This window comes from Herpailurus yagouaroundi, unplaced genomic scaffold (genome assembly GCF_014898765.1).
Source record: "Herpailurus yagouaroundi ecotype Mexico unplaced genomic scaffold, PumYag 206, whole genome shotgun sequence".
NCBI classification, from domain to species: domain Eukaryota; kingdom Metazoa; phylum Chordata; class Mammalia; order Carnivora; family Felidae; genus Herpailurus; species Herpailurus yagouaroundi.
In genome coordinates, this window is record NW_024412437.1 from 4,431,617 (window position 1) to 4,442,136 (window position 10,520).

A 10,520-nucleotide genomic window follows, 5' to 3' on the forward strand; every position below is an offset into this window, starting at 1 on the left:
GGGGAGCAGTTTGGTTTTAAGTTTACCGAACTAATGCATGTAGGAGCACTTAGAACAGTGACTGACACATGGTGAATATCAGGTAAAACCATAGTTTCTCTCGTGTCTCTTGAAACACTTTCTTAAAAATTATCATGCCTAGTGTCTCCCTTATATATATATAGTCAGGGATATATATATATATCATCTCAGAATAATGTGAGAACTCTTGTAGTAGTAAATGGAAGTAAAAAGTATATACAGACTCTGGAACCAGATTACTTGGGGTCAAATCTCAACTCTGATATTTACTAACTAGCTGTGTGTCTTTGGGCAAGTTACTTGACCCCTCTGTGTTTCAGTTTCTGTAAAATGGGGATGGTGCAATGACTGCCTCCCTCACAGGATTGTTAAGGGGAGATAACAAAGTAAACGAATGAATCGATGTCAGGTGTTACTACTATTAACATTAGTGTCATTAGAGATAGTGTAATAGAAAACACAAAACTTGAAATGAAAATAGGCTCGAGTTTGACAGTTACTCCCTTCCTCTTGCTCTCAATTTCTTCATCTGTGAAGGGAGGGGTCTAGAACTAACCAAACTCTGACAGGATGACACCTTCCAGGTCTAAGACTCGGGATTCTTAGGACCAAGGACATGCCCGAGTTTCATTTCTAGAGCTAGGCAGCCGAAGCGTGGCAGATTAATCTGGGGTCGGAAGCCGGGAGGAGGGCATTAGCCAGAAGGCACTCGGCAAACACCTCTTCAGATAATCTGCTTCTCATCCTGGTGGAAGAACCAAGTTCCTCCCAAGCTGCTCACATATCTGAGCTCTGACTTAGAGCGCTGGAAAACAAACGCTTTCAGAGACCAAATTCTGAAGTCTGGTTGACTCACAGGGACATGACTTGACAAAAAGCCATGAGCTACGGCTCCCAGGCCCAGCGAGGCCACCGCACCGGCGGGACTGCACCGGCAAACGGCAGGGAAAGCGCTCATTTCATCCAGGTTTTCAAGTTTATTGGAATGGGTTAAGCGAAGTGATTTTCAGAATCATTTTAAATATGTGTATGTCTGTGATGGTTTCTCCTGTCGATTTGGGCTCCTTTTTTTCTTGATCGGTTTATATCATGATTTGTCTATTATAGTGAGATTGTGTGTGTGTGTGTGTGTGTGTGTGTGTGTGTGTGTTTACTTGACAACCAGGTTTTATTGAAAAGTTAGAACTTTAAGGTCATCTAGTTTATGGATATGTATGTTGTTTAGGTTAGTTAACAGACATGAGCGGGCTCAGTAAACTAGAAAAAACCATTACGTATATAGAATGACCACCTGTGTCACTTGGCATCTCTTGTCCTGAAATAGTTCCTCTTGAGGCCTCAAAGTGACCACGTTTGGATGATAAAATACATGGTCACCCTAACCACATGGTAATTTACTCCTCTAACAATAATCTCATCAAGCCACCTCATTTCCTAGCTGCGGGAGACATCATGGGGCATCAGAAGGAGAATATGACCAGAGCTCAGGACCTGTATTCTGATCACAAATCTATTCCTGACTCGTTGGGGGACTTCCGGCAAGGCACATGATCTCTCCAAGCCTCAATTCCTAGTCAGAGTCCGTTCAGCGCTTCCCAAAGTTTGCTCTACAAGGTGCTTCTTAGATGTCAACGCACACGCCAGTCCTCTGGGGATCTTGTTTAAATGTAGATTCTTATTCAGTAGGTTCCTGTGAAGTTGAAGTTCTGCATTTCTAACAGGCTTCCAGTTCATGCCCCCCATCTGGTAGCAAGGGTCTAAAAAGACGTGTTCCACAAACTGGAAATCAACATGACTTTTTTTGAAAATAGCAAGGAAGGGATGATAGTGACACACGTTCAGAAATCCATCTGCCCGATGTATTTTTCAAGGATTGTTTACTGCAGTGCCTTTAACGTACTTCCAAAGAGAATGACCTTAGCAACTCGGAAGAAAAGATTTTTCATAAAGACAAAAGTCTTTATTTCATAAACTGATGCAACAGAGCTAAGAGGGCGACCCGTGTTTCCATGCTTGTGTTCAATCCCTCTCCCAGATGAGTAGGTGAAGTCTTGGATTGCTTGTCGTACTTAATCCTCACTGCAGGGAAAATGGTTTCACCCACAGCTCCTTCCACACCCCCACCCCATCCCTGGCTGGTATTTTGGACCCTGTTATCTGACCCATGGGTCACTGACCAGCGACCCTGGAGTACCTGACCTAGGCCACGAGTCCATAGACTGCCCAACCACCTGTAACATGGCCAGATATAAGATGATTACCTGGGAAACCAGATTTTCACTCTTGGAAACGGCCATGGGAGCCAGCTAGTAGACATGGCCAAATCTGAAGAGAAGCCCCACGGTAGAATCAGGCCCATGGCAAACAGAAAGCTACAGGTGAGCTGAAGTTATGAAGGAGACAAACTTGGGGTGGGGAGCGGGAGCCTGGGATAGAGATGAGAACAGAGAAGCAGCACAGAGCAGGTGCAGAGATGCCCCAAGAGCTCTTAGAACCAGAAGCAGAGGTCACTGGTGACTACTCTTGCGTCACAAAGAGCAAATTATATCAGTCCTTAGTTTTCAGCGGAGGTAATGGCTACAGATCAAGAGAGAGGTAGACATGGTGTCGTTGTGTTTTAGCCCGACATTTGTGGACCAGAGGGGAAAAAGCGGACTTTGCTTCCTCTCTTCCAGGAAGCCCAAAGCAAATGTGCAGCCAATTGGTGGCGATGGTAGGACTTTATTGCCATCATATCTTCATTCTGGCCAGCCTCACCCTATACGCACCCTGGGCTCGGCTCCGTATTCGATCTGTTTTCTTTGTCCTGATTTTTAATTTATAATTTACCCATTTTATAATATGCATCTTCTACATGCTGCATCGACCAAATTGTGGAAAGAGACAGGGTATAAACAGACAAACAGATTGAAGAGGGCGAACTCAAGTGGATTCATGTCTGAATGACCATGTCCCCAAGACCCCCTTAATCCTTAGTGTAGGCATAGAGGTTAAGTTGTCGAGTGGCATGGCATAGGAGTCACACAGCACTGCATCCCCTTAAAACTCAGAATGACCGGGGGCATCTGGGTGGCCCAGTCGGCAGAGTGTGCGATTCTTGATCTCCGGGTCCTGAGTTCGAGCCCCATACTGGGTGTAGAGATTACTTAAAAATAAAAGCTTTAGGGGCCCCTGGGTGGCTCAGTGGGTTAAGCCTCCGACTTCAGCTCAGGTCATGATCTCACGGCTCGTGAGTTCGAGCCCCGTGTCGGACTCTGTGCAGACAACACGGAGCCTGGAGCCTGCTTCAGATTCTGTGTCTCCCTCTCTCTCTCTCTCTCTCTCTCTCTCCCCTTCCCCTGCTTGTGCTCTGCCCCCACCCCACCCCCAACTCAAAAATAAATAAACACTAAAAAATTTTTTAAAAGTCAGAATGATTGGATCGATGACAGCGTTGATGTGTTTACATTTTCACACAAAGATACAAAAGAATGACTAATACATTAGAAAATAGCGTCTGCATCCAAAGGTTCTCACCAGTCTGAGCTTAATCCAGGATGCTTTCGAGAAGTGATCAAATGCCCGTGCTGAATCAGCGTCTCTGGGCTAAACATCAGTGTCAGGACATCTAACTCCTGTCCTCAGTCATAAGAACTAGCCACGTGAATTTCTTTTTGAAAAAAATTACAATTTGATCCCCAAACTGGTATCGAGACATTGTCCTTTCTATGCCCTCTACCATGCACCAGAGGAGAAATTTCTTTTAAAGTTTAGTACCAAAAAAATGTAGTCTTCACCCCCCCCCCAAACTCCCCCAAACAAAAAATCCACAACGTTTCCTTTTCCCTGATCAAAAGAGAGGTCCTGGCCAGCAGAAGCCTCTCAATCTGGCATTACCCTCCCTTGGGACAACAGGAATTAACATTTAATTTTTAATTCCGCCCCCACCCCCACCCCTCTGTTTTCCTATCTGAGTTCGTATGCTATTGGTTTTATTGTCTGGACTTTTTTCTTTTGGTAAGCCACAACAACTCCGTTTTTGAAATGACTTGGGATATAAATAAAATATATGAATGGTGAGTAGGAGGTGGCTTGATGAACTGCACAAAGGAGGGGAGAAAGGAAAAAATGAGCAATCTGAACAGTGTTCAAGATAAGTAACTCTATTGAAGTGATAGTTCGAAATGTATTTTTTAACGTTTATTCATGTTTTGAGAGACAGAGAGAGACAGTGTGAGCAGGGGAGGGGCAGAGAGAGGAAGACACAGAATCCGAAGCAGGCTCCAGGTTCCGAGCTGTCAGCACAGAGCCTGATGCGAGGCTCGAACCCACGAACTGCGATATGACCTGAACTGAAGTTGGACGGTCAACCGACTGAGCCCCCCGGGCGCCCCTGAAGGGATATTTTGAACCGATGTTTTATTTTAGTCCACAATCCCTGCTAGAGGGAGAACAGCATGGTGAAATATCTTCGATCATACTCTCCTTACAAGACAATTGATCGGAGTACTTCTGGGCATCTGAGTTGATCAGCTCAGCTTGCGTGTAGAAGGATGTCTCATTCTGCAAGCCTGGATCTCCTCTCTCCTCCCTGCACCTCCATCATTTCCAGGTGACAAGGGTGAGGAAGTGAGGTGGGGAGGGGCGGAGGGGGGGAGGGGTGTGGGTGGGTGCCAGGACTTAAGGGATCTCAGAATAACCTGACCTAAGTAAGCCCTCCTAGTCATCCCCAGTACGCCATCCTATAATCAGAACTGTCTCTGGCCCATCCTTTCCATATATTTTTTTAATGTTTTATTTATTTTTGAGAGAGAGAGACAGAGTGCGAGCAGGGGAAGGGCAGAGAGAGAGAGAGAGAGAGAGAGAGAGAGAGAGAATCCAAAGCAGGCTCCAGGCTCTGATCTGACAGCACAGAGCCCAACATGGGACTCGAACTCACGAACCGTGAGGTCATGACCTGAGCCATGACCTGAGCCAAAGTCGATGCTTAACCAACTGAGCCACCCAGGCGCCCCCATCCTTTCCACCCATGTGGTTTGTGAGTTCGAGCCCCACATGGGGCTCCATGCTGACAGCTCAGAGCCTAGAGCCTGCTTGGGGACTCTCTCTCTCTCTGCCCCTCCCCCACTTGAGCGCATGTGCATGTGTGCTCTCTCTCTCTCTCTCCATAAATAAATAGACGTGAAAAAATAAAAATTTTTAAGAAATCTACTTCTATTATTTCATCTGCTACCGGCTAAATCCAAGCTACCAGCATCTTCTGCTTGGGCAACTACAATGGTGCCTGATTGGCCCCATTCATTCCTGACCCACACCTGCTTCCAGCTTCCAATTCTCTCCTCTCAGGGTGACCAGAGTGATTTTTTTTTCCCCAAACTCTATATTTGGACATTTCCCCCTTCTGCTTTGAGGGGATCCATTGTGCACTGGAGCTCTTAGGAAGAAGCCTAAGTCATGAGTCCTATGTGACCCCAGGGCCCATTCCATGTACCTCTCTGTCTCTTCACCTCTGTGCCCCTGCCACACCGGCCCCCTTTCCATTTCTGGAAAACCCAAGCCTCTCTCTGCTCCAGGGCCGTCACATGTGGTCAAGACTCTTCTTCAGCTACCTTTTGCCTGACTAGCTCCTCATTCTCTAGGTTCCAGCCAATAAATCACTTCCTCAGGCAAAAACCATCCCGACTCCTCCCCCAGCTGGTGTAGGTCTTTCCCTGATGCCTTTTCTGGGTCCGCGTTCCTTAACTATACTTTTTTTTTTTTTTTTTTACCTGTTAAAGGAAAAGGTTGGATTTATACCCCCACGTTGATAGCGGCTTTGTTCACAATAATCCAAAGGTAGAAACAACTCAAGTGTCCATCGATGGATGAATAGATAGATAAAAATCGGTAAACGCATACAACGGAGTATTATTCAGCCTTCAAAGGGAAGAAAATTCTGACACATGCTACGAGATGGTTGATAATTATGTGATCCTCTCTGCGTTGTCTGTCTGGCTTCCTAACTGGACTGCCGGCCCCATGAGGGCAGGGGCTTTTGCTTCCTTTTTTTTTTTTTTTTTCTTTTTTTAATGTTTATTTATTTTGAGAGAGAGAGAGAGAGAGAGAGTGGGGGAGGAGGAGGGGGGAGAGGCTCTGAAGCGGGCTCTGTGCTGACAGCACAGAGCCCAATGCAGGGCTCGAACCCACTAACCACGAGATCAGGACCTGAGCCGAAGTGGGACACTTAACCGGCTGAGCCACCCAGGCGCCCCAAGCCAGGCAGTATTTTAAGTGTTTTAAAAACTGCTCACTTCACCTTCCTGACAACGCCCTGAGGGAGGTACTGGGATACAGGCCCCGGGGTCGAGGTGAGAATCCGGGGCTGGGGGGAGAGGCATTAGAACTAGGAAGTCAGCGGTGGGATTCGAACCCAACAGTCCAGCCCCAAAGTCCCAAAGTCAATACATAACCGTCACACTGCATTGCAAATCCCCCAGTGGGCGTGATATGAATGTCTGCGGGTGAAGACACGAGAGACAGGGAGTAGCTAGATGGTAGGAAAGCTTGTTCTCCCAACCCTGAAGTTTTCTTCCTCCATCGTGGTCCCCTGGCTGTGGCCCTCCCAACCTGGCTCCGCCCCTTTGCACACAGGGGCGGAGGACACAGAATCACTTCTGCATTACCCACACTAAGTAGCATCCCCCCCCCCCCGCACCCCAGTCCCCGTGACCTGGTGGGAGACCTTGCCCGTTCTTGGCCAGCAGGTCCCTTTGACCCTCCGACATACTCAGGTCTCTCTCGGAACCTGGACTCTATCGGAAACCAAAGTGCTCTTTCCCAGTTCAGTCTACCCCTGAGAGGTCGAAGGTGCCCTCATTCCACACGTTGGGGCCCAGGCCTGCTGCACGACCTCCATCTTGTTCTCGGGCCCCTGGGCTTTGCCAGGTCTCCCTGGGGTGCCACAGACATGGCCAAGGAGAGTACCCCACCTCTACTGGGTGCCTCCGAGGCGCTGGGCCCTCGTACCCTTCTTTCACTGAATACCCACAACACCCCTATGGGAGAGCTACGATCGGGATCCCCATTTTACAGATGGGGAAACGGAGTCAAAGAAGCTTTGCATCACTAGCTGAGATCACGTAGCCTTGACCGGTAATTACCAGAGCTGGGATTTCCCCCCACCCCCCCCCACCCCCAGGCAGGCTGGTTCTGGAATGCCCTGGGCTGCTTCGGCCCAAATGCACACCCGCTGATGACCCTAAGAGACCCTGGCCACCAATATCTCCCTTCCCCCCAACCCCCCCAAGGGATGGGTGTCCTTAAGTGTTCCTGTGACAGGCAGACTCAGTCTTCCGGACCTTCAGCCCCTCCTTCTGCTTCTAGCAGACAGCATCTTTCCTGAGGAACAGACGGGGGGGGGGGGGGGGGGGGCGGGAAGCCCAAGCCAGTGTGTCTGTCCTCTCGCGAGGGGCTTTCCGAAGTTCCGCCCAGCTGCTTTCTGCCTCTGACTTTCCCAGGGCAGGCTCCCTCTGGAAGGGTGTCTGGAAGGGCACAGGAAGGTGACTGATGATGGATTCGCAGAGGAAATGAAGACACGAGCACCTGTGAGGATTTTGACATCCACAGGTTTTCCTTTCTGTATGTGGACAGGGAGTTTCAAATTCATTTCTGCGTGGTACTTCTCTCTGCGCCCACACCCAGTGGGTCCCACGGAGGCGGCTCTGCCTCCCTTCCCCTCCCTCGCCGCCCTCCCCCTCTCTCCCTCCTTTGCCTCTTTCTCCATCCCCAGTAACACCAGCCGGCCCCGCCCACCGTGGAAACACTAGCTCTGCCCTTTCTCTCCCCTCTGTCTCTCTTTGGCGGGCAGGCAGCCCTTCTAGATTCAAAGCCAAGGCTGCTCTGCAGACATCAAACATTTAAAAAAAAAAATTTTTTTTTTTTTTACATTTATTTACTTTGACAGACAGAGAGAGCATGAGCAGGAGAGGGGCAGAGAGAGAAGGAGACACAGAATCCGAAGCAGGATCCAGGCTCTGAGCTGTCGGCACAGAGCCCGACGCGGGGCTCGAACTCACGGACCGCGGGATCATGACCTGAGCCGGAGTCGGACGCTCAACCGACGGAGCCACCCAGGCGCCCCGCCAAACATTTTTTTTCCTCAAAAACCTTCTGTGACTCCCAGTTGGCTCCCAGAGAAGGACGGCAGCCCTCGCTGGCATTCCGAGGCTGCAGGGGACCCAATTTTCCAGCCGCTGCTGCTACCTACTGCCTGACATGCCCTAAGACCCTGTTCTGGGGTCAGTTCGGGTGACCTGCTGCTTCCCGGGTGCAAAGCTGAACCTGCTTTGGGCTCTGGCCTCTCCCTCTGCCCGAACCTCCCCCTCCCACATCCTTTGCTGCAGCCCCAAACCCCCCCTATTGCCCTTCTCCCTGCACCCCTGTCAGAGCCCCGTTTCCTTCCTCTTCTTCGGCCCTGGTTCCGTGCCTGCTTGTGACACTCACTGCTCCCGGGGACTCCATGTCCCCTCTGGACTCCAAGCATTCCCCGGCAGGGTGGGGGGAGGGGGGAGTGTAGCCAGGGGCTCCAACAATCCCCTCACACCCCTCACTCTGCCCCTGCATTCACCCCCTCCATGACCCACCTCCCTCTCCATCTCTGCTGCACCCCAGAAGCCCCCTCTTAAACAGACTCCCCTCTGTTCCTCTCCCTGCAGAAATCTGCCTGCCGAAGGAATCAGCAGCCCCGGGGGGAACTACCTCCCTAGGTTCCCCCCACCCCACCCCTCCCACCTCCCTAGCTTCCCCCCACCCCACCCCTCCCACGATGTTCCTATGTGAAAGCAGGAGCCCAGCAGCTGCCCGCCTCCTCCCCTCCTCCCCTTTAAAGTGCTCTGATCACACATCCCGCTTGTATCAGCCTTCTTCACTACATGTTAGGACCTCGGAAGCAGGGAAACTGTCATGGTAATCTTTTTTTTTTTAATGTTTTTATTTATTTTTGAGAGAGACAGAGCATGAGCAGGGGAGGGGCAGAGAGAGAGGGAGACACAGAATCCGAAGCAGGCTCCGGGCTCCGAGCTGTCAGCGCAGAGCCCGACGTGGGGCTCAAACCCACGGACTGGGAGATCATGACCTGAACCGACGTCGGACACCCAGCCGACTGAGCCACCCAGGCGCCCCAAAATGAATTTTTCAAAAGCAACTGTGGAGTTGTCCTGTCAACGTGGGAGCAAAGAGACCCCGAGGAAGCGACCCGGTGGGGGTTTGCCGGCCGCCCACGCTCTCAGGCTCCCTCTTGCACTGGTCATGGTGACCGTCGGGAACAAGGGCACTGCCGTTGGGCCGATTTCACAGCCTCTCTTCCCCCAGGCTCTCCCAGCCCGGACACCCCAGACCGAGAGGCAGGAACTGGGGTGGCTGATGCTCGTGTGGAAACTGTGTCTTCCAGTGCAGTAGACGCCAGAGCTTCGTCAGACTGATGAAGGCGCTTTTAATGTCCCCAAGGCCCACGGCGGGAGCCAGGCGCCCTGGGATGGGCGGGAGACAAGCCTGGGGGAGCGAGGAACGTGGGTGGCCACAGGTCAAGGGCCCGCGTGAGTCCGTGTGCAAAAACGCGCTTCTCCGTGTAGCGACACCGTCTCGTGCGCTCAGGGTTCTGCTCTGGAAAAGCTTTGCCGTATTTACATGTGATAAGCGCCTCGATCCGCCGGCTGAAGGACGAGGGCTGAGCTAAGGGGGACCCGCACACTTGGCGGGCATTTATCGAGCACGTGTTATACGCACAGTGTGGCGGGGGAGTCAAAGGCAAAAGACACAGTCGCTAAGGTCTGTTCGTGTGGCGCAGCCGAGGCCCACGCCGAGCGGTGGAGACGGCATAGGAACGAATGATGAGGGACACCGGCTCCAGAGTCAGGATGGCCCACAGGCTCAGCCTCGGCACTGCCACATCCACGCTTCTGTCTGTCTCAGTTTCCTTAAATGGGGAACAGGAATGACACCAATCAAAGTGCCTACCCCCCCCTCCCACCCCCAGAGCCAATGCGGTGGCCCGGACAGAAGGTGTGTGAAGCCCTTGGCACGGTTCCTGGTGCTTTATCAGTGTTCACTGATATTACTATTATTGGCTGTACAATTAAATGAGCTATCCTATATAAAGTGCTAAGTAAGCAGTGCCTAGTGCTTCTCAAGCTTTACTCAGGTACGTTAAGCGTTACTGTCAGTATCATTTTTGCTCTGGGCTTCCGCGTCAGTTATCTATTGCCGCATAACAAATGACCCCCGGATTTCATAGCCCGATGCAACTCTGCACACTTATTTTGCATCGTTTCTACGGATCCGGAATTGGGCAGCCACTTAGGGCCACGTGGTTCTCACTCAGAGCCTCTCAGGAGCCTGGAGACAAGGTGGCTCGCTCCTTGGTGCTGGCACTCGGCAGGAGGCCTCCGTTCTTCCCCACGTGGACCCCCGCGCTGGGCTGCCTAAGTGTCTTCGCGACGCGGTGGCCGGCTTCTCCTCTGGTGAGTGACCCAGGAGAGCGAGGC